The 25,078-nt window shown below is 37.7% G+C and overlaps 1 protein-coding gene and 1 long non-coding RNA gene across 2 annotated transcripts in view; both read right to left on the reverse strand.

Moving 5' to 3' along the window:
• Positions 1-6,802, reverse strand: part of LOC137477944 (uncharacterized) — a 295,868-nt gene extending 289,066 nt beyond the window's left edge. The window contains exon 1 of the long non-coding RNA XR_011001298.1: positions 6,687-6,802. This is a non-coding gene — a long non-coding RNA (uncharacterized lncRNA). The remainder of the gene's footprint in view (positions 1-6,686) is intronic.
• Positions 1-22,722, reverse strand: part of ZMIZ1 (zinc finger MIZ-type containing 1) — a 717,720-nt gene extending 694,998 nt beyond the window's left edge. Inside the window, exon 1 of the mRNA XM_068197344.1 lies at positions 22,681-22,722. The gene's annotated coding sequence lies outside the window, so the exon portion shown is untranslated. The remainder of the gene's footprint in view (positions 1-22,680) is intronic.
• Positions 22,723-25,078: the final 2,356 nt, after the last annotated feature.

Below are 25,078 nucleotides of genomic sequence, written 5' to 3' on the forward strand. Positions count from 1 at the left end.
CCAGAATACTGCACATGAACAGATGACAGGAAATTCTTGGATATACAACATGTGATTTAACCTGTAGAAGCTACCAACATATGGTTTCACTAAGACACTTGGCCTTTCTGAATGAATCACATAAATGTAAATCCCAAGTAATACATAGGGTAAAAAATTAAGACTATGGCAAAATACACATATCATCATGAGTAGAGATCCAATTTTTTTCTAGCAAAAGCAGTCTTTGTCTAACCCATTGAATATTTAGCATAGTAGATGTTTGACTTCCCCTTTTCCCCCTACTAGCTAGAATAAAGCACAAAGTGGACAAGAGGTACTTTGTGAGAACTTTCATGGGTTTAGATCAATTAAATTCAGAATAGAAACTTCCATCTAGATTCATGGGGTCACCAACACGAAGATTCTGCACCTAAATATGATATTTGAGCTACTCAACTAACAAGACTACATACAGACCACTATCAGTCAGCATGAACATTCCTTTTAAAAACCATGAAAAAACAAACACTCCAGCAGCAGAGACTGGTAGAAAGCTGGGTATCCCAGGACTAATGACTTGGCACTGAAATCCAAACAGAAGTGGAGAGGCAGTTCACTTCTGAGTGAGCCTGACTCCAGGCAGCATGAGACTGAGGCGTGCACAGGGTGTTCTGCAAACTCTGCTGGCTGCCTGGATTGTTTGCTCTCCCTGTGTAAGCAGCACTGAAATGAACACTCAGGAAACACAAGGTACAGGGAGTTGGTCAGGGAGAGAGCAAAATCAGGATGTGTAAACAAACTAATGAGATCAGTGCAAACAGCAATACCACACTGTTTCAAGATGTGTGTAACTTATTTGATTTCAGGCCATCCTTACAGCATCCCTGGTCTCTTCCTTCTCACTGGGGCCTCTGGGTCCTAAGCAGCACAAGTAGATGAAATATTTTGGCTACAAAACCACTCCTCAATTAATCTCGTAAGTTAAAAACATGCCAGCATTAAAAGTTGTCTGTCACATTATATAATTGCAAGTGCATCCTGCAATGTTTTCAGTGCTTAGCAAACAAAAATTTTGACATATTTTTATATTTGTGGATGCAAAAAAGATGTTCCTTGACATTCCTTCTCCTTTTCCCAAAACTAGGATGCCAATGATAAGGGAGTTTGTTAACACTGTTTCATTACATACTCTCTTGTCTCCACTGACAAAGACTTCACATAGCCTTTTATGAAGACCAGAGGACTGGAGAAAATTTCTGACTACAGAAGGAATGGCATATCACTGCAGAAAATGTCTTGAATAAAAAAAAAAAAAGACAAAAGACAAAAACTAAAAAAATAAAACAAATCAACCAAACCCCACAAAACCTACCAGACCCCTAACACTTGGGTGCTGTAGCTGTTCATACAATTGTGCCATCTTCTCAGGGCCCCCATCTGAAAGCAGCAAGATCACACTGTAAAACTATTTTTTTTCCTGTATATTTTGCCAGTGGATCATATGACACAATGAATAAATAGAGCCTGTGGGACCAACAGCAGCCAGAAAAGAGCTTCTGTCATTCTTCCCTAAGTAAGGGACATGACTAAGCCCATTCCACTCATCATCTCCCCTTCTCCAGAGATATAAGGACACAGAAATGAAAGGTGCAATGACATCTACTGTTTCTAGTTAAAGGTGATTTTCTTTTCCCAAGAACAGGCACATCTACAGGCATAGAACAGCAAAAATTCAGCTCACTATGGGGAAACTGAGGCTTATTTATAAACATGTGAATAATTATTAGAAGAAAATTCTTTTCAGATTTTTTTTCTTGTGGTATACAATCATGCTACCCATGGAAAAGCATTTCCATTTACAATATTTTGCTAATTTGAATTATAGACTCTAAATTCTACGCCACATGTAGACACACTCACTGCCACTCATACTGAAAAAAAAACAACAAAAAAAAATTAAATACTCTGAAATACTTACCAGTCAGAAATTTATTTCAAAATACTAACATAATATTTAAATTATTAGTCTGTGGACTCAGTTCTCTCTGAAACTAACTTCTTCACAAAAAGAACTCCCTGCATTTCTGTCTCTCTTTTTTTTTTAAATTCATAAAAATTGTGTCTAAGTTGTCCATTTTAAGCGACCTGAACTTATTTACATGCACACAGCAGAGAAGAGAGTGTTTATAATGGCTCAATACAGGCAGCCCCATGGAGCAAGCCAAGCATTCCTGCTGGTCTTACATATAATCAATGAGCCTGCAGTGCATTCACCGATGAATTGGACAATGAGACTGAGGGTCTGAGTCATATTCAATCAACTCCATTTCCAGCAGCCTGTCAGGGATGATGGCAGATCTATTTTGCAATGCTGTACACATCAACCCAGTTGGGAGAATGTGTTTTTATGTGTGTGTGTCTGTGTATATAAACGCATGTACATATGTAAAATAAGTGTTTTGGTGTATATATAAAGATAAATTGATGGATTTGTTCAAGAGTACATTTCAATGCAGCTCCTTGTTTGCCTTTTCTTAGCAACTGCATGTCCACCCAAAAGCTTTTTTCCAGCAACAAGGAAATTAAAGTACAGAGAAGCATATTCATAAAGCGGTGGCCATTCAGACTGAAGATAAAAACATTACAAGAAGATGGTAGATGCTCAGCTAAAGAGATGTGTCTCAGGGGCAGACCTCTAAATGGCCTATTAGATAGGATGAGATAGTAAATCTAATTTGCCAAAACGCAGGCACGCTCATCAACGTTTCATGCTGTCAATATTCCATGCTAGCTTGCAGCCTTGATGGAGTTCCCATAGTAATGAGCCTGAGAGCTTGGGAGGATTTGGCTATTCTGTAGCCAGTCACCCTTTGTCTCACCAGTGAATTAGAACTCCAGAATGTGCTCCACACACTGGCTGAACAAACAGCCCTTCAGGTGGCAGAGCTATGGCAACTGACCACTGACGTAAAATGCAGGAACAGCTCCAAGAAACACATGCTTCCTAGATTTTCTGTGCTGGAAGAAAAAAGGATGAAAGTAATATTTATTTTTTTTTACTTTTCAAAGATCCAAATATGGTTTCATTTGGAAAATGGACTGTGCCTCGGAAGGAAGTAGGGCACATTCTAAAAAACAAGCATTAAGAAAGGAAGTGCTGAGGTTTTCCATTTTTTAACTTGGGGATTCTCCGCTCTTCCTTAACATTTCTTAAACTAAAGTGGTCATTTCTTAAGCTTAAGCCCTCACAAAATTCAGGTACCAGATCTTCTGCAGGCCTGCTTATCAAACTTCAGGATTCTGATTTCACACTGTTTAAGGCAGCATCTACTTTAGCAGAATATTTTGAGAAATATTTAACTTAAATTTAAACAAATGCTTCTAGCAGAATAAAAGTACAAGCAAAACAAAAGAATAAAACCAGAGAGAGTTCACAGGGTACTGGAGTCACATGTGGTACACTGACCAGCCATATCTTTTGTTTCTGAAGGATATTTTTCCATTTCCTTTTGAGAACCATAAGCATGTAGGCTACATTAACAATGCACCAGTACCAAAGTGGGAGAAAAACTCTGGAGCACAGTCTCCCTTCTTCAATTCTACCTGCTCCAATGCACATGAAATTCCCTAGTGAATTCACATATCCCATTAACCCAGCAATTAACTAACTCAATGCCAAAAAAGTAGGTACTACAGGCAATGGAGGAGCGTGGCCAGAAGCAGACATATGTAGTCATAAACTCTCATTACCAGTCACTCATTTTTTACAGCCTACTGTCCATACTCCTGTCTTATGTCATTTCCTAAGGTATATGTGGAGAAAGAGGGTATCTGGATGATACTATTCTAGCCTTCTGGTTATCAGAATAGGAGTCCTTTTCTTACTCTTATTTGACCCAGATGCTAATGATGGGCCTGGTCCAAAGTAAATGATTTTTCTCTATCCCACACAGGAATAAAGACTCCTGAAAAAAACCCTCTGGGGAAGAAGAAGGATTAAAAAAAAGTCTCTACCTGGACAAATCCAGAAACTGGCCATTCTGATGCCAGATATCCAGGAAGTGGATGCAAACTGAATTCCCTGCACTCCACAAAGAGAAGTTTGTGCTGTACAAGATACTCAGCGGACAGTATCTGTAGGTGCTACCACAGGATTTTCCTGTGAGGAGCACCACTCATCACGGTCCAGTGTAGGGTTGTTTTGAGGTTTCTTTAACCTTCTGCATAACATCAGGTGTTAACTTGCAGGCCTGTGGCAGAAAAGCAACTTCTAAATTTGCTGCCACTCAACAGAAATCAGGCTTGGAGCAGAGGTGGTTCAATGACTTAAGACAACAAAGATCCAAGCCCCATAGGTAAAAGGGAAGCAAGTTACAGGGTGTTAAGGCAAAAACTGAGGTCCATAATACTACAATATCATACATTAATTGTCCAAAGTGCTTCCAATAGCTACTGCAAATGGCTGATCTTAGCCTACTGTTACAGAGAACTATAACATCATTAAAAATGTATAATCCTGGTGAAACCTGTACAGAGTTATATTGGCTTTTATGGACATGTTGAGTACCTGACATTGCTTGACAATTAACTTGAAAAAAAAAAAAAAAAACACCTTCTGGTGCTGACAAACTCCTCAAAATTTTGTACTTTTTGTATCAATACATCATTTTTTTCCTGTAAAGACAGCAATCAACTTGATATAAAATCTAAAAGAAGGCAGCAACAATAAGTTCCTGGTGTGAAATAACAATCACCTGTGCTTCACACTTACTGAAGGAATAAAAAAACATTTTTCCTCTACATCTGACACTTTTGCAGGACTAAGTCAGGACAGAGCCTGTACTAAATGCTGTTAAATGTTCTTTAAGGAAGAACTTTCACCAGGATGCTGTGGTAAAAGATCAGAAGGATGGCTATTACAGAAATGATCTGCTCAATGCACTTGGAAAAAGCAGCTCATACATCTGCCTTCTCCTAATTACATTTTAGCCACACAATATGCTTTCACTTTACATTTTTTTAAGCTAGTGCAGATTTTTCAGATTCTACTGGGGTAGATTGAGAACTTATTAATGCATCAGAAAAATCCATATTCTGCATGCTGAAGAATATGCCAGAAAAACTTGGGATGTTATGAACAAAACAGTATTTCTAAATATGAAATCATAACCTTAAGTAGAAGGTGGGTTTTACTCTGTTTTATACTGAAACCAACAGGAGCTTTAACAATCTTGAATTTTGCTGATATAAAGCCAATAGTATTTTATAAAAACAATATGCTTTTTAATGCCTTCTTATATCCAAATAGAGCACACAATATCTTCTCTCTGGGAAACCAGCAAAGGAGCCCTTAAATATAAAAACACTTCCTGTACTTTGGTATGGGACATCTCAGCAAAGAAAGTGGATACAGATTTTCCTAGGAGATATCTGAACAGCAGGGAAAGAATGATTCCTACTTACAATATTTCAAAGTAACAAAGCAAGAAGCATGAGCCACAGAAGGACAATTAAATAAGGAGGTAGCTAACATTTCTGGGTGAGCCAAAAAAAGAAAAAAGTTAGGTCAGACAAACTGTATAAAGGTGGTAACAAGGAACTGTTTAGAAGCTACCTGAGGCAGTGAATAAGGTATGGATTTTAATTTGAAAGTTTTATCTTCAAACAAAACTTTAGATTATGTGCAATAAACATGAGGTTCTAATGTTGAAACCTATTCGAAGGGCATTTGAAAACATCTGATGTTAATATTTCAGTTTTCAGCAAGTCTCTGAAGTTTTGATCCTGCACTTTTATCTTTACCTGTTCTTCACTGAGTTTGTAAGAGCCCTCATTTTTCTAGTGTACAGTTCTCTGCCTTGTTTCTTTCATTGGGTAGCTGACTCCTGCACTTGGATTGAACCATTTCTTGTTATTGGCTGAAGAGAGTTTGCAGTTTGTCCTTTTCTAGCACAACGCAGTGGTTCTTGTGTATGTTCATTGGTTTGCAGGCTACCCAAGCCTCATATATCCACCACATTGCTTTTTTATCCCCGTTTTGGATTGTGCCACAGTTCAGTTAACACAGGTACAGCAAATTTGTTTCAGAATCATTAAAAAATTCACAAAAACAAATTACCCCCAATAAATAACAACTGAAACCAATGTATAAATAAGTGAAATAGTATGTAACTAGCCCTGAATTCCCAGTGTTCCTAAATACCTGGGATATGGTTTATTCATTTTGTGATCTGGGTGTCTAATTAGATTTGTTTTTTAATTAGATTCTCTAGCCCTAGACCCATAGCTTGCTGGGGAATTACTGGTTACATAGGCAAACACAAAACTGCCACCACTCCCATTATACCTAGAATACAATATTTCATGATTCACAATGAATGATTCCTCAAAATTATAACTTGCCTGAAATGAGTTTTAATTTCAGGGCATTTCCTTTCCACCTCTTCCCCCTCCTGAATTACAGCTAAAGAAACAGATATATTTTATTTTTTTCAATAGAACAGTAGTAAAAAAAAAAATCAAATGGTTAACACAACTAGTGACTCACAGTTTCCAAATATTAAAATTTCTTTACTAATTTTTCACACAGTGAGATTTTGCAGAATACACCTTTTTTAACTGCAGATACCACCTTTGTAAAAAGACAATCCTGGACTAGTTTCAGCAATCTTGTAACAGACTTGATGTTTGGACTGTTCTTCTACAGGAGGCAAAATGAGGCATTCTGTCCCTGTGAGAGCTATGGACATGGTAACCAACAGCTGTAGCACCATGAACATCATCTTGAGAATGAGAAAACCTGGATGCTGCAAACGTTACAGCCTCAGAGCTGACATCCAGGGAAGTCTAAGTGAAGGAAATACAATGCATTTCACATTGTGTAGTTGTGTAGTTTCAAATACATGAATACTTTCAACTTCAGTAAATGCAAACTTGCTGCCTATATCCACCAAAGTATTGTGGTTTGGTTTGCAAATAACTGCCTTACTTCACTTGATACCATGAAACAACAAAGATTAATCATGTGGCTCCTAATGACAGGGCAAAAATCTCCACAAAACCTAAACATTTCCCTCCCTAGATAAATGAGATCTCTAGATTAGCAGTCTACAGATAGCATTGTCAATAGTCTATTTCTACACTTTTCAAGCATCCTTTTTCTTATGACAGGAAGTCACAGGAAGGAAAAGTCCTAAAAAGAAATGCAGGAGATAATATTAACATCTCTGGCAGGTGAGCCTGTCCAATAGAAAAAGAAATGTAAAATATTTTGTTGAAAGATATGTAACTAATCATATTTGTCAGTACAGCAAAAGCAGAAAGCCTTCACCAAGAACAGAAATGACTTCCCAGTCATCAGAGTAGAAAGCAGAAGGATTTAATGGTGTCAAGAAGCTATGGAGCCTGTCACACTGATTCAAGAGTAAATGATAGACATTTGATTTAACTACTCCATCTACTGGCAAATAATTATGGCTAGTGTAGAGATACAGGAATTGCTTATATAAAGCTTTGTCCACAGAAAAGACTCAAAGAGATATTTTTCTCTTCTTTGAACAAGTAGCAAATGCATTATCATCAGTGTAGCTCCTTTCCAGTTTCCAGACCCTGGGGTTTATATTAACACCATGTCCCAAATGACACAGTTTCAAGCTGAGTTTTACTTGAAGGGTGTGAAGATTTTTTTTTTTTCAGTATTGCTCATAAACACATGAGATTTATATGACCTGTATCATGATATACTTAACTTTTATTTGTAGACCATCCAGTTGATTTTTACTTTGATTGCCTGGGAACACAGTAAATCTTATGGCAGATTACACAAAGCTTCTCCTAAGTACTCTTCATCACAGCCAGTGTGTTAAGGTACTGTGACTTCACAAAACAGAGATTTTAATTTCTTTTCTCTTACAGGCAGTACGGAGTAGCAGAGGTCTGCAGGAACACATACCAAAGACCAAAGAACTACAAGATACAATCTGAACACAGGAACTGCAAACTTTCTTTCCTTCAAATAAAAGTCTCCTAACACCTAATCTTCTCCTAACACTTAATCTTCTCCAAGATGTGATGTCATCTCTGAAACATCATCTTTCCTGCCCTGAACACCAGGTCATTCATAATTTTATGTGCTATATTTTTACATAATGACTATTCTAGAATGCAAATAAGTCTACAATGTTACATGCAATTAGTAAAATTACCTATTTAGTCTTCTCTGCCTTTATTGTCTAAGAGTCCTTTGCGTTCCTAATTTTTGAGTTGTCTAACGTACATTCAACACAACAACAAAACAGACAATTTCCTTGACCCCCATGGAGGAATAAAATTTGTGAACCGGACCACACCTTCTTCTACACCCCTCACAATCCTCCCAGGAAAACATCACCTGGGTATAGGGACCACAAACACACTGTCATGCTCCTCTCAAAGGCCCAGAAAAGGTTGCCAGAGCTAGGGAAGCATGTTTTGGGAGGAGAGGGGGTGACAACTGAAGCACTCTATAGGTCATTGGTTGTGAAGTTAAAACCAACAGCCCACCCCAAGACAACTGCTAGAAATGTGGAACAGCAGGCAACAATGGGCTTCTACCACTTCTGGGAAATCTCACCCCTTGTAGAAGCATGGGAATCAAGTATGAACAAGAACAACAGAATTAGCTTTTATCTTCTTTATAATCCCTGGAGACACTTGTGCAAGTCCTGGAGCTGCAGCTGAGATAACAGAATTAGACCTTATAAATTCAAAATACAATTCTATATCCACACACCATCATCTGCACCCTTTCTTTTAGATTTGGTCCATGAAATCAAAGTTTCTAGTTACAAAAGTTTTTTTTTATCTTATTAATTTCCAAAAAATTTCCTTAATGTTACTTACTATGGATAAATACATCCTTGATAGGACAATTGCAATTTGGAACACTCACTGTTACCTCCAAGGGGACAAAGCTGATAGATTTAGACCAAGAAGCACCAACTCAGTTATGTATTTTATTTCACAGCTATGCTCAACACAAATGAAAAACATTGATATAATCAGATTCAAATAGTACTAAGGGCAGGAACTGCAGTCTGATTCCCAAAATCCTTCCTATTTAAGCAAATGTGATGGTTTTTATTAACACTTTTGGACAAAGAATAAATAACAATGATCAACCACTATACTTCCTAGAGCTTTGTCAATTATCGTTTCATCAGGGTTTACATATTTGCAGTTTAACACCTTCTGTGTGATGATTCTGGAGAGTTTGATCTGTGTGTCAAATCTCTAGTTTTACTTTACACCTCTCAGGGTCAAAAGAAACTCTGGGATATGTTCGGTTGCAATAGTAAGTACTGGTGTGTTTTGCATAATGAAAGGTTTCACAATATAAATTGGGATTACTGTCAGAAAAAGTGCTGTTGGTTTTTTTTATAAAAGTAAAAAAAGTTCTTGAAAACTTTGCTGGACATTGCCACAGGAGGGAAAAAAGTTGTATAATAAAACAACAAACTTTCCCCTTTTCCATAGCTTTGAAATGCAGACAGGGAATGTGGTGAAGCTCTCTCCTTCTCCTCCCCTCACAGTGCACACAGCAGGGAGCTGTACATTTATGTGCAAGCTTCAGCCCTGCTCCTGGTCTCTGCTTAGAGCATTACACTTACGTGCCAAGTTCAGTGTTTAAACAAAACACTGGTTTGTTCCTTTAGCAAAAGCTATTCAACAGGATTAAAAAAGGCGTGTTGATTTTCAGTGATGATTTAAATAGCCACATATGTTTTCAATGTTTACTCTTCTGGGGAAAATTTTTGCACTGGAATATTGGCAGCTCAGGCTCTGACCTCAGGAACATCTCTCATGGTTTCAGAAGGGATCTCTGCACTTCTTGTGTTAAACAACTAAGACAGAAATCTTGTCCATATTTCAGGTGTTTCCCACTGCTTTAAGAAGACAACAAATGAAAGTCTTTTCCACTGAAATCAACAGTAAATGTTTTAACAGGGATGAGACAGGGGTTTTGCTAAATTTCACTAAATTGTTCCTACAATCTGCAGGCTCAGTAGTTATGAACAGCAACTTCAAAAGGAGTACATTCAGATCCTCTAAGTTCAATACAAAGGAGATAGACACTTAAGTGACTTCATCATAAAAAAATCACCTGTTCTCATACAAGTGTACATTATAGACAACTTTTTCCTATAACTTCTGAAAAAACTAATCAACTGTATGCTCCATCTCTCTGTTAATACATCGGATTTTAAGTGAAATTACAAAAAACTGCTTGACCAAAACATTAGCATTGTTAAATGAATCAGGTGAGAGTTCATGAATCTACATTTTTTCCTAAATATATTCCGGCAAAATCTTTAGGCACCCTGAACCCAGATTTGAATACAGATTTATTTGAATGGAGAATGCAGACAATCTGGACTGGTTTCCCTGTCAGGAGCAGAGATGTCCCTGATCTCTGAGTGTGAACACAATCAATTCTTTGTGCACTCTCCCTTGGAGATTTCAGGCTGATTCTTTGTTCAGATTCAACAATTTTTCAGTAGTCTACTCTTCCTGTGGTGGTCTCTGAAAATAAAACTACTTAAAATTACAGCATTTTACCTCACCAAATGCCTCCAGGCAGCGGAAGCAATTGTTAACAAATATCACTGTTAATTAATTGGTAGAGGTGGAGAAAGACAAACACTGGCCTTGTTAAGATTTATATCAGACCCAGGAGTACGCCTCCTCTTCAACCTTTATTTGTCAATATATAAGTGTCTAAAATGTGCAAGTGTATAGCTCCCAGCTAGGGAAAAAACCTGAACAGAATAATATATGAACACAGCACCTTTAGGAATTTTTCAAAATTTTATCAGGAAATCCTTACAGATTCTTGACAGTCCCCCGCACTTGTGCATTATCTGATTCAAATTAGCCTCTTGAACAGCACACAGAACTTGAGCTCTAAAAAGGAGCTTTATAGAAGTCAAGAGCAACAGCCAAATACAAACTGTGCCATCCACACTGTGCATAATTATATTATGAATTACTATTAACAGTTAGCACACAATTGTCAGCTATTAGCCTAACTATTGCAAGAAAATTATCATATATGGAAGGAATTAACCCCCTCAAATCATTCCAGTGAATACTGGAGTAGTTGTACTGTCTCTACTCTTCTGCCATAGTTGGAGCAGCACTATCTGTTTTGTACTTTTGGCCAATGTGTATTTGGGTCAGGCCCCTGTTTCTACCTGTGTCAGTCTAAACAGGGTAAATGTCAGAACAAAGAGTGCAAGAAATAAGGACAATTGTCTGTACACACACTCACAGACCATTAACTACAATTATATCATTTTAATGCATCCTGTTATTAACAGAATATTTAATTTTGGAAAACATATTTTAAAAAGGTGTTTTCCCCTATTTTATTACCATACACACGGTAAAGAAATGGGAGAGGCATACCTCAATTTGGTACACATTCATCTGGCTATTACTCTCAGACTCAGACTCTCTGACTTTGTTATTTCATTGAGAGTTAAGACAAAAAGCAGAATTTTAAAAGAAATAAAATTATTTCACAATGAAGAAAACAATATCTCAGATGTGTTTTATGCCTTATTTTCTTGAACTTTTTTGCAAGAGCTTAGGCATGCACAGAACACTAAGAATTTCAGCTAGTGCAAAACTACTTTTGGAGGCCACAAAGAGCTGTTTCAATTAGCTATTCTGCTCTTTCACATCACACAAGATACAGGTCTCCACCAGTAGTTTCTATATCAAGATCAAACTTCAAATTGAACAGCATTTATTTCAAAAAGACAGTCCAACTTTAAAGAATTCAGCAACACATAGTAAAGGAAAAAAACCAAACCACAACCAGAGGCACAAAATTAAAGGAGAGGTATTACAGACCTCAGAACATGCAATTCATTCCAGTACCCTCAAGGCAGCATTTACTTTTACCTGAGCAGCTTGGGGTTTATGCTTCTCTAGTTGGTTCTTCAATTCCCTGTGGGATGTTACTTCCACAATCTCCACTCCTTAGTTTAGAAGACACATAGCTTATTTTTTCTAAACAAACAGCTGAACATGACCTATACCAATGGCATGAAACACATTCCTTTGGTGGATATAAAAAAGACCATGTCCTTAACTTAAAATGTTAAGGGATTTGGAGCCGAGTTTTCCAGTTTTAATTATTCAGACATCCTTAAAATATTTAAATTGATGATATTTCTTATGAAAGACTGAAGGTAGACTGGACAGAATGGTGCATTTTTTCCCCTCATTTTGCACAAGTCTCTGGTAAGTTATTGATTGTTGCAACTTACGAACAATTCTCATTTTAAAAATGTGTCTGAACAAACAGTTCTGGATTTCTCATAAGGCAGTTCAAAGCCATCAGGATCTGAAATATCATCATTCCACACCAAATTTCTGAAACAATTCTATGATTCTAGAAACATACTCTACCATAAAAACCTATTTCCAAACCAAGTTGTCACCATGTGAATTATTCAAATTTGGTTTTATATGCTTCATGGTATTTTGCACATATATTAATTGCAGACAGTATGCAACACTTGGTGGAGGGAAAGCCAAGGCAGAGTTCAGAAGGTCTTGTGCCATTGTTGGCCATGGAAGTATCAAATATGACTCATTTTCATACCTCATTTCCCCACTGGCGATAATAATGCTTCATAAAGCAGAGCTTTCCAAGCAGAGAGGAAAAGAAAAAACAGCAGGTGTTTTACCTTAAATATGGAAATTTTTCTTCCTGCCACTCAAGCAGACTCCAAATACACCTCTCTCCCTTTTCCCAGATAAAGGTTTTATCTATGAATTGCATTACTTGAACACTGAGATTCAACTTTTTGGTTTTTTTCTTCAGAGCAGCCCCAGACAAGCAGGAACATTACAACTTTCAAAGGGAATGTTTGTATTTTAAGCTCAGCTGTATGCCACAATCTTTTGAGGTCAGGTCAGTTCGAACAGGGGCTGTGTATGGAGGGGGGAACAACAAACATATTTTAACTGTCAGTTGGAACTGAAAGAAACAGCATGAAAAGAGGCAGCTTAGCTATTGGTTTTGAAGCAATGGCATTTGTCTGTGAGCGCATAGCCTACGAAAGGCGACAGGTTCTAAAATAATGGTACTGGAGCAGGCACTGAAATGTAAAACATATGTCACACTTTTCCCTGCTTGCAGAGAGGTTTAAAATATTTATAATGCTGCACCTTTCCCTGAAAGGCTTCTGCAGCGTTCCTGGGTTCATGGGTAGGTGAATCAGCTCCCTAGAACTGCAAAGCTTATGCAGATTTCTTCCTCTGCATAAAGAGAAAGGCACAAAATTTAGGGTGCAAAGGCACGGCTAAGCAGCAGCCCTCAAAGAGCTATTTTGTCAATATGCATTAATCCTCATGCAATGTTTGCTTCCTCAACTGGATTTTTTGTTTTAAACTACAGCTTCATTCACAACACAAGCTGAAGCAATGACATTATTACTTCCTTATGTGAGAATATGACGAATTTTTCAGGAAAGTGATATCTAGGGCTTTAAATTAGGTAAAAAGGAACACAGAGCATTTGTGTGTGTCTGTGCATCCATAGACAAAGACACAAAGGCAGGTAATATGCTTTGTTTCTTTATCAACATTCTGTAGTGTGCATTTGATTAGCGTTGGTGAGGAAATTTAAGAGTAAAACTAAAAGGGACATAATCTTCTTTTTCGTGTAAGGAATTAGAGGGTCTCAAGAACCATCTGCTCAAAAGAGATTTGAACTGTGGACAAACACATCTCTCTAACCCCAAGCTGCAAGAAACTAAAGGGTTGGCCTCTATTCACCAAACATGTAGAAAGGCTCAGATTTCCAAATTAAAAAGCTTTTTAGTAGCTGATGTAACAATTTTTCGGTATCCAAAAACCTAGAAATCAGTTAAACAGAGGCAGATGGGATGTATGCGCAGAGTCTCATAGGAATACATGAAAAAGTTCCTTTTGAGTAAAAATTAAGCCCACCCAGTCAAACACAAATACTCTGCTAAAGACCTGTCTGAAACCAACACGTTGTGGACACATATAGCCAAACTTGTGGCAAAAAAATGGTTGAAGGCATGTTCTGGTCCCTCATTTGCACTGTGATTGGAAGGATGCATGGATCTCACTAAGAATAAAGGAAAAAACATTTCTGTCATTCCTTGTTCTGCTCTGCCTTCCCTTACTAGCAAGGGCACTGGCAAAATTTGTAGAGATTTCTTTAGACTGGCACTAAAGCACCTCTAGAAGTCACTGCATTTAGTTAGAACTGCAGTATTACAAGTATGATCAGATTTATGACTGAGATGAAACTCACAATTACTTTACAAGAAATTGTAGCTGAGTATATCACATCACATTTTATATAATTTTGCAGCTCTCAAGATGGCACAATACTTCCCAGATAGGCCAGAGAATGCAGCTGAAGCAGAACTTTGTTCTGCCACAGTAGACCTGGATGTCACTCATTCTCCCAATCTGAGGTGATACCACTTCGGTTCCCAGACAGCCTCAGCAGGTTTCCCTTCACGTCCTTCTTGCCTGCAATCAAATAGTACTTCTGTGTTCTGAGACACCAAACAAATAGTCAAAATAAGAATAAGAGAATGAAAAAAAGGTGTGGCCCAGAATCTGTAATAGGGAATATTTTACTAACAGGAACAGGGGAAAAGCTACAGGAAACTCTGTATGAAGATTGGTTTGGACTGTGCACATTAGACTCAGAGATAAATGGGTAGTATTAACACAGATATTAAAGTACATTGTATGTTCCTGTCTGAAATAATTGGAGTGGGGTCCTGAGCAATTCCTCTTTAATTTTTGCTGCTGCCAAGGAAGTTGACTCCTCAGGTTTCATGAGCAAAAGTAGGATTACATAAGTGTAAAGAAAATTGCATACAAAATGCAATGTTTCCAAAATAAAATGCACAGCAAGGGAACAAATGATGAACTCTCCTGGTGTAGGTTTCTAGATATGATCAACAAGAAAAAAATTAGGTCACTCCCTTGGTACAGCAAATTATGCTCACAAAGCCACTTATTAGGGACAGTTTTGTTCCTCACAGATTTACAGGTGTTAGCCTGTAAAAAAGGGTAAAGGCTTCTTAAAATGTTCTTGATTTGAAAAAGGGAAAAAAACAGCGTCATTGCTGTGCTCCCTCACACAAGAGTAAATGACTGGAAAAGGAAGTTGCACAAATTTAAAAAACACTTCAAGCTTATTCACTTCATGAGCATAATTTAATACCATTCTGGTCTGTGAATTTCTAGTGTATACAAATTTGAGAGCATGAACTGAAATTTCAACATTGCATATACTTCTATGCAAAATTCTGACCATTGAGACAGCTATGGAAACTTGAGGTATCAAGGATATATGAAAACACCTGACAGGCATTTAAACATGTAAAAATATTCACTGAATTTTCTTCATCTGCTTATATCTTACTTCTGCCTAAATTTTACCAGACTGGAAGTTAGAAAATAGATTCCAATAAAATTTATATATCCTACTGAATCCAATGTTAAGACTATTCACAATTTCCAGAAAAAGAACAGTCCCTCAAATTAATTCTGATCTTTTAATCAGAATACATTTTTATGCACCACTTTTTCTTGGGCCCCAACAGTAGCAAAGTTACTGAAATATCACCAGAAAAGCATACTCAAAGATGAGCTGGGACACATTCAGTAAAGTATTTATCACAGTCAAGATTGCAAATTATTTTTAGCCTTGTGCAACTCATTTAAGTTTGTATTAAACTTAGCCAAGTATCTAAAATGTTATGTATCAGAACCTATGCAAATCTGCGCTTATGTGATGCTAATCATCATTTGAGAGCAATAGGCACTCCATACTCAGACAGAGGCTATTAGCAGCCTCTAGCTTTCTAATTGAGGGGAAAAGAAACCACCAAAAAAAATCCACCTCAACACTTTTCCCCTTTCTTCATCCCAATATGTTCCCCACTTTTTTCATGTCCTTCACACAGTGCTTGTATGAGCACCCACTTCCTTTCTTAAAAAATACTTTGCTTCATCTAAGAATCAAGTACCTGAAGATCTCTTTAAGTATCTGGTTCAGTAATAACACTTACCAAACCATTTCCTTCTCTCCATAGTGAATTACTTCTGGTGCATGGTAGCAATTTGGACAGCAGGCTATGCAGACAAATTTTTGTAGATAATTAGCTGAGAGGATATTCAGCAGAAGTGGGTCATACTGTACTTGTTCGCAGATGGCTCAATAGAATGGATTTCAGCACATCCACTTCTATAAATGCATAACATTTTGAAAGAGGAAGAATAAATAATTTTTTATGGTTTAGGAAATGCTAAAGAATGTATCCTTTTAGTGTAGATCGATAATAGGTAGACAAAGGATTTGACATGTGCAGTGAATACACTGCATTGTGAATTAGTAGACAAAGAAAAGCACTTTTAGAAGAAACTCGCCAAGAGACTGAGCAACCGCTGCACCTACAGATTCTGCTGTCTTACATGTGGCACTGAAGTCTGACCAAAACTGTCATTTCTCTACACACCCATACTCAGCTACAAGTACTGCTGACTGATTGGATAGCACCATGTTTAGGCAGTGCACTCATGGGCACAGGCTGCACTCTGGCTTGAGCAGAAGCTGCTGCTTCCAGTGCCATTTCCTACTGCAGCAGGACTGCATCACCAAACAACCCTCCTCTGAAGTCCAGCAAAAAGAGTCACTACAAAATCATTATAAATTCAAAAGCACAACTCTTCGTTTTCCTAGGATAACTCCACATGTAGATAAAACATCCTATAGAGCCCAGTGACAAACAGCACAAAGACACCAGGAGAGAAAATACAACTAACTGAGCTACTAAATCCTTCAAGAATTATTGCCAGTCTTTAAAACCACCAGTGGAAATTGAAGGACTTCACAACACTTTGGTGTTGTGAGTCCAAAAGTCCAACCTCTTTAGTAACTTATTACATTTCTCCACAAACACGATTATATCAGTGGCATTAAAAGATGGAGAAGTCTTTCTGTGGCATTTGTTGTAGAAATGAAGAAAACCTATTTTCACCTAGCAACAAGAAGCTGACATAAAATTATCACACACTGAAAAAGATTTACTTCCAGATGATGAGACACGCCCATAAACTGTAGCCTAACTGGGCCCTCAGACTTTACAGTGGTCACTGACATTCATTCTGCAGTTTTCTGTTTCAGAGCTCAGACTGTGTTGAAGACTGTTTGCAGAGCAGATACCATAGAGAGAAATTAATGATATTTTCATGTTCTCCTAAACATGCAACTAACCAGATAACCTGTCATAAAGGGAGCATGAGAACTCAAATGTTAGTGTCAGGCATTAAATCACTTTTTGCCCTAAAAGATATACCTCTGAAAAGGTTTGTTGCAAAGAAACAGAGGTTGGAACAATTTACTTGGTTTATATTTATGTGCATAAACATGACAGGATTCTCTTGCTTGATGGTGGCTCTCAAGATTTTGATGTACTTATCAAAAGGTACCTCCCCCCAAAAAGCATATATATGCAAAATGTTGAATTGTAATTTGTCTGTAGTATCACTTACAGAATATCACACAAGTAGTGAACACATTCACAGACATTAGATTTTGCCCTACATGAATTAAAAAGGTGGTCCAAATTCAAATAAATATTCAACAAAAAATTTAGCTGTCTGTATTAACTGCCATGAAGTCCTTGATCATTATGCTTATTTATTTTTTCACTATACCTTTCCTGATTAAAGAACATTGCTATATAGTAGCTACCTTACATCCCAGACAACATCCTTCAGACAAACTTTCCTTAGTAGGACAACATATTCTTCTCAGGTACATGCAGTGTCAAAAATTCCTGAGTAAGGTGGGACTGAGCACTTTCCTAATTTTTGCATAATGTCTGTATTCAGAAGTTACAACTTGACTAATTGACATTTCACTGTTCATACAGTTAAATATTTAAAAATTTACCCTTTCCAACATAACTGCTAAAAGACAAAAGACTGAAATGCATGGGGAGGGAGGAGAGAAGATGTGTGCCTTCCAGATCAGCAATTTCAATTCCAGGAAAATAAGACTGAGCTTTAGAGCTGCACACAGAGCAAAGCACTTAAAAATCTATAAACCAGTGATTTAACAAACCACTAACTAAAAGGAGACATCTGATTATATAAAATTACTAAGCAGATGCCAAGAATGCTGTTATGGTTTCCAGTCATTTACTGCCTGAACTTTGCTCCAAAAGCTCTCCTAAGCAGCTCCAAAATCTAGCCAGCATGGTGGTTGGGAAAAAATCTGGGGAAGCAGGGGGACATGACATGACACCAAACAAAATCAGAAAAAGCCACCACACCCAACTTATTGTCTCTTTCCAGTATTTTCACTCTTACCTTTCAAGAAACAAGATATTTTAGCAACTCAAAGAACCAGCACCTAAATCAGAAAGAACTGGTTCAAGAAGATAGGAATTAATTAAACCTTATTTGTCACTCATGTTTAAAAAGGAAAGGCAGCAAGCTAACAAAAAAACCCCCACAAACTAACAGGCTTACAATCCCTTGAAGAGTTTCACTATAAAATTTACTAATAATGCTTAAAATTCACCAGTCACTCATTTATACAAATGTTAGCAAAACATGGATAAAAACCTAAGATTTAAATAAAATCAGTTTTCATTGAAACATCAATCCATAATCACCTATAATTGTTTCAAATATTACACTCTAAATTGTTTTAGAAATGGCTAAGATGCAATAAGGCTGACAGGTTGCAAAACAAATGATCAGTGCATGCATTAGTCCTGGAAGTTGTGACTTGCAGTATAAAATATACATGAAAGCAGGAAGAATTTAATCATTCACCATTGCATAATTCACAGCATTTTTCTGCCTTTTTTTGTCATGGCGTGCATCTTGTATAAGACCTTCTATAATTACATACATAGTACAACATGATGAAGTTGCTATTCTGAATTATAGGTTGATGCATTTTCTATGTGTGCTTGATAAATAGAAACAGCCATAGTAAGCCACAAACAGTACAAAGAATATCTGAGGGTGAATGCAGTATGTTACACCTCATGGAGGAGTAAGTATCTGCTGTGACATTCTCATTCCCTTGGGAAAAATAGGACCTTCATGGACTGCTCTTTCCCAAGTAGTCATTTGAACTTAATTTTCAAAAGGCATTAACCAAAACTTTGCTGAACTGGGCTATTACACTTGGGTGCACATAAAAAATATGATAGAATGTTGTGTATTTTCTTCCAGAAAACACCTAGCTGATACATTCTAACAATGTCCCTGAATGGTCATTCAGGGTTTAGTGAATGTATTCCATCTTATATTAAACCATTAGGAATAAAGGCACGTGCTATTTACAGTTTAATTCTGACTCATCTCAGTTCTACTTTTTGCAACCCTTCACACTTTATCCTGACCACTAAAAAAGAGGAAACATATACAACTAGATGTAAAGTGCCAGCTGGTATATTTTACACACTGTCCCTCACTGTCACAAAGGGGAAGAGAATTGTCCTTCTTTCAGTTCTATTCTTTTATACAAGCAGAATGGAACATACTATCAAGTTAAAGAGAGCAAACTGAGGACCTGATAAAATTATTTGTGGCTTGCATGACATATAGAATCAACTCACCTTGGCTTAAAAGTAATCAAGTCAAGCAGTAGGAACAAATTTTACTTAAAAGCATTTCAGGGTCTTACAAGTGGCAACATCTGATAGATAGTGAAGAGAGTCAATCCAAACTGGACAGGATTATTTAGAGCTGAGAAGCCTCAGCTCTCTCATGGGTCAGAAAGAAAATTCCTCTATATTATGAGATACTTTAAAGTAGTGCAAGAATTATGCCAAGGGAATGGAAAGGAGGGAGGAAGATTATCTCAGTTTGTGTTCACAGACAAATAGGAATGGACTGCAGTTATTTCAAAGGGGCTCTGTAAAAGTATGTGGAAGTATTCTATTTTTCACAGCTAGTCCTCACTCCCCTGTGTCCATTATACATGAAGTGCACAGCTTCCAAACCCCACCAATGCGCAGAGAACACAGAGTGCTCACTGGTGCTCCATGAAGATGCCATTCAGCATGCACGACTGCACACCTGCTTTCTTATTTAATGCTCTTTAATGTTCTTTCACCTCTGCTGCTGCAGTCTGCTGCCGAGTGATGTCAACTACCTGGAGTGAATTCCATCAGAAATAACCTATTCTCCTGTTGCTTAATGCAAAGCCAACAAAAATGCAAACACTTGATTTCCCACTGTTCTCAGCTGCTGTTCTGGGGAGCAGTATAAGTAAGCCAGCTCACTTCCCAAAGGTTAAGAACTCCATTGCCAGATTTTTCTAAGGCTTTAGAGATCCACTGAAGTCAAGGGAGGTGGAAAAGGAGGAGCAATATGAGAAAAGATTACGGGAATGATCTAATTCCTTACAGTTTTATGCCTTTCAAGAACAGTAAAAAGTATCATGTCTTGAACTCACCAACTCACTCACTTGTATTTCACCCAGTCATACCCTGCTACTCATGCTTTGTTAGCTTATCTTCCAATTTTGATACAAGAACCCATCAATTCTCATGGCATTCTATTCAAAGGGGTAATCACATTATCTGAATGATAGATAAGCATGGATCTCTATAGTCAATGTATGCAAGCCAGCACTAACACAGACCTCTCTCTATATTAGCCTACAGTGCCTTGAATACATTTCACAACCCCCTACAGGCTGCCTCTGCTTTCTGTTAACTACCCATTACAACACAGATGTAGCCAGGCACCTATCCAGAGGCACAGAGGAGGAATTGTTAATTGCTGAACTATAGGAGATACCAAAAAATAAATGCCACCTGCTACCACCACGTCCATTGAAATGCCATGCAGTGATAGCAGTGTACTTTGGGAATTCCTTGTTCTAATTTCTCTCACTGATGTTCACATAGTAGCTACTTCAGGAATGATCTGCTATACTCAGCATAGATTTCCTGTACAAAGACACTGAACACACCTTTATTTAAAATTAAGGCATTGATGCCTGTAATTAAATTTCAAGGCATATATTTAAATTGCAATTTAAATATATGCAATCACATGCAAAACTATTATAGATGGATAACCTGGAATAAAGCCGAACACTTAAAATTAATGTCTGCAAAATTTGCCTTCACACATAGGGAAGATTCACACAAAAGACAGGTGTCAATGGATATATGTAACATGTACAGTTACAGAATGAAGCAATTAATTTTGATCCCCTAGGTTTTCAACAAGATGCTTTTTTACCTTAGAGTCATGGGGTTTCCCCAGCATTTCTAGGATGTGCTGTTTCCAATTTCCTCAGTGGAACCACGCACTGCCAGGTGCACAGCTGACACACTACTCAGCATCTTCAGGCAGTATCAAAGATGCTACTTTTCTCACTCTGCAATTTCCCCCAGATTTCTTGGTGTGAGGTGGAACCATTTACATGGAAACCAGAACAGCAATAAAAACCAGCAAGCTAAATTTTAGCTCAGTTTTTTTAGTACACACTTAATAGTACTAACAATTTGAGAAGAACTGTTGATAAAATTATTCTGAAAAATACAAATAGCTTCACTATTTAAAGCATCATCTCTTTAATTAATAATTGCCTTGCTGTTTCATGGTACAAAAAATATAACTGGTTATTTGAGTAAGATCCTAGAACGAAAAAAGCTGCTGAGGATTGTTCATTAATGGCTAAAACCCCCCGAATCACCGCACACGTACTTCAGTCATACTGAGAGTCCCTAGCTGACTGCTGCACTGAATTTACTGCTATGTAATATCTGATCTGGAAGTTGCTTTGTAACAATATAAATGCATTTATGTTTCAAAAGGAAAACATGGTATTTTTAATGTTTTTACTGTCAAAAAAACCCCAAAGGAAAACAGGAAGTCCAGGAGACAGATTTGATTATAATCAGGAAGAACGAATACATAGACTTTGATTATCATAAAAACAATGCCACAGGCCTGTGACGACTTTGACTTAAAAGTAATAGTTTAACCAGCAGCGACTAAAAGACACTATATTAAAATGCATTGACTGTAATCTGATTTTAGCTAAGAAAAAAAGGCAGTCGGAGTTAGGTTGGTTTTTGGGGGTTTGTTTGTTTTATTTTTGTTTCAAGAAAATTTTTACTGTGTGCAAAGAATAAATTCAATCTTAATTAACGTGTACAAAATTGAAGTTTTCATTGGATCTTTTCTCAAACATTTTATACCAATAATGAAAAAGGCAAATACACACCTTTTATAAGCACTGCCCTTATGGAGTAGAGTTCAAACAGAAGAGAGAAATGAATTGGAGGAACGACATTTCAATTCCTTTCAAAAGCACAGGAAATGAATGAGAAAAACTTGGATGCTAATGTATTCCAGCAATTAAAAGACACAGTGATTAGGAGTTATGTCTCTAACTCACAGCTGTGGAGGAGCTTGGCAGAACTATCCTGAAATAATAAAAAATACCTTAGATTAAAAAGAAGTCTATGCCCAAGAAGGGTTTGCAAAAAGGCTGCTAACTGTCACAGCCTATGCCACAGCCCATGCTGCAGTTGAGATGGCCACGATACACAGTGTCACCATACAATATCAGAAGGTTTCGGCCCATACAGAGTAACACCATACCCCATCAGAAGGCTCCAGGTGTCTGCCCACACAGAGTAACATCATTCCACTCCAGATGGCTGCATGCATCTGCTCCTCTTGATCTTCAGGCCAACCTTTTATACCCTCATGTCCATGCAGTGCACCTGTGTGCCCTCTGTTCCCTTTGGTGGATGCTCAGTGCACCTGGGCACTCCATGGCTCATTGCTGTCAATGCTGCTCACCTGCTTCTCACAGCTGTGCCCACTGGGGATGAGGCTGGGCCACAGCCCCACCCCAATTACCACACACTGTGTGCCTACAGCTAACATCACTTAGGTTTATTCCAAGTGATTGGTGAAGACTTCCCCATTAATCTTTCCATATCCCCAGGATTAAAAACACTCAGAGAAAAATGTACCATCACATAGTAGGAATATCAGAGGGGACAGAACTCGGAGCTGGTTAGATTCACCCATTAGGTAGCAGATACATAAAAAACCTTGTGAAGTCTTTTGCTTTCTGAGCAGCTTCATGGCCTGGGATTATTAATACAACAGCAAGTTTAGTTTTGCAGGTCCTAAAATGAAAATGTTGCAAACAGTGTGATGTGTCAGCCTTCAAAGCCATCCCATGCTACTGTGTTTCTTGGTCAGTCTCAAAACCCAGCAAAACTGAGTGGGAATCTGCTGCTATTCTTATCCCACATTTTCTGCCCTTCTAATTGTATGTGGCTCATATTCTGAATTTTTTGTGCATCTACAACAAACGGAAATTTTAAAATTGCCAAGAAAAATTTCAAACCTTCTGTTCTTTGTAAAGACAAGCTTATAACAAGCCAAAGTAGCATCTGAACTCAAATGGGAAACCTCTGATCATCCTTCTTCTCCCTGTACACACTTTTGCCCTGCAACTTACAGCACATGGAAAAAACTTGTGAAAATTTGATCCCCATTTAAAGTGTTTTACTTGGCATTAGTAAAGGTAGAATTGCTGCAACAAACACGAGAAAAACCCCACAAATGAATCCAAGTATGTTTTAGTCCATAAAATCATCTTGCTAATTTCTGTGATTTTTCTCCCTTCTTTCATCTCTAACCTTGCCTGGTTTTTAACATCTCCTACTTCAATTCATTTATTCCACCAGGAACCACAGTAGAAGCTTGGATAACTAAAAAACAAAGAACAAGTCTCCACACTCCTCAGGGACAGCTTAGGGCAGAAGGTACATGGAAGCCCTGTTGGCATATCAGCTAACAGGCTAAACCCTCAGTTTCATCAGTGAGAAAACATAGTGCTTGCAGAACTGAAAGCAGCTTTAGAATGAAAACTGCATGCACTCTCACACAAAACACTATCCAGATCCCAGAGCAGAGCTGCAAAGGCAAGAACTTCAGCATCACATTTCATCATACTACCTCTGCTTACTCAAGACCAGTCTGCAAAAGCTTTCCATCACTTTTCTGAAGAAAAAAGTGCTGCTAAATCTAGAAGACAGAAACAGTTACAGAAGAGTGATTTGTTTCAATCACTTATTTTTTCACCAACATATAGAAAGCATGGGTACAGTTATCCACAAGAATCAAAAAGAATACCAACTGTTACTGAGCCCAATAAGCAACTGCTCAAAGGCACAAAGCTACCTTGGGCAAATTGCATTATGCCTTGCACCTCCTTGGGCTACAGCTAGAGCAAATCAAAGCTCACATACATAAATTAGTGGGAGCTACTGCTGGATACAGCCAGATGGCAGAAGAAAGAAGGCCAAGATAATTTGGCTAGAAATGAAACCTCTAACATTCATTTTGCAAGTATCATTCAGCTTTTTCTGCCTCCCTTAACAAACTGAACAACTACCCTGCAGCAGAATGTGATGCACTGACAGCCACTGGCTTTGTGGCGAGGGCCAACACACATGAAGCTGGAAACTCAGGATCTGAGGATCTACAGCCAAAACATATATGACGAAAAAGAAACCACTGCTACTTCAAAGGACCATCATACCAGAGTCAAGGAGTGAGCAATGGTACTTCCTCCAGGAGACTGAGGGATTTTCTCAGAATCCATGCAATTTGCAGTATACTGCAAAATTCCAAGCATACAAAGAAAACTCTAAATTAAATATCTATGCAAAAGTTTGGCAACACAGAACACATGAGGAATTATATGAGCCTGTATACCAAGATGTCAGTTTTAAATATGTGAAAAGAATCCAAATGTTACAAAATAAAATCTATTTTGATCTGTTCTATACATGCAGTAAGACTTCCTTGAAATCTTTTATATGATGCAATACATATTAAATGTACATTGCATCGCCCAAGTTGCTTTTCTCAAATATTTTAAGAGAATGGTCATCATGGCCCTGATTTTATTTTGAGACAATGGTCACATTCCTGATGTAGAAACTTATGCTAAGAAACCATAGACCTGTACTTC

Source organism: Anomalospiza imberbis, chromosome 8, assembly GCF_031753505.1.
Source record: "Anomalospiza imberbis isolate Cuckoo-Finch-1a 21T00152 chromosome 8, ASM3175350v1, whole genome shotgun sequence".
NCBI classification, from domain to species: Eukaryota; Metazoa; Chordata; class Aves; order Passeriformes; family Viduidae; genus Anomalospiza; species Anomalospiza imberbis.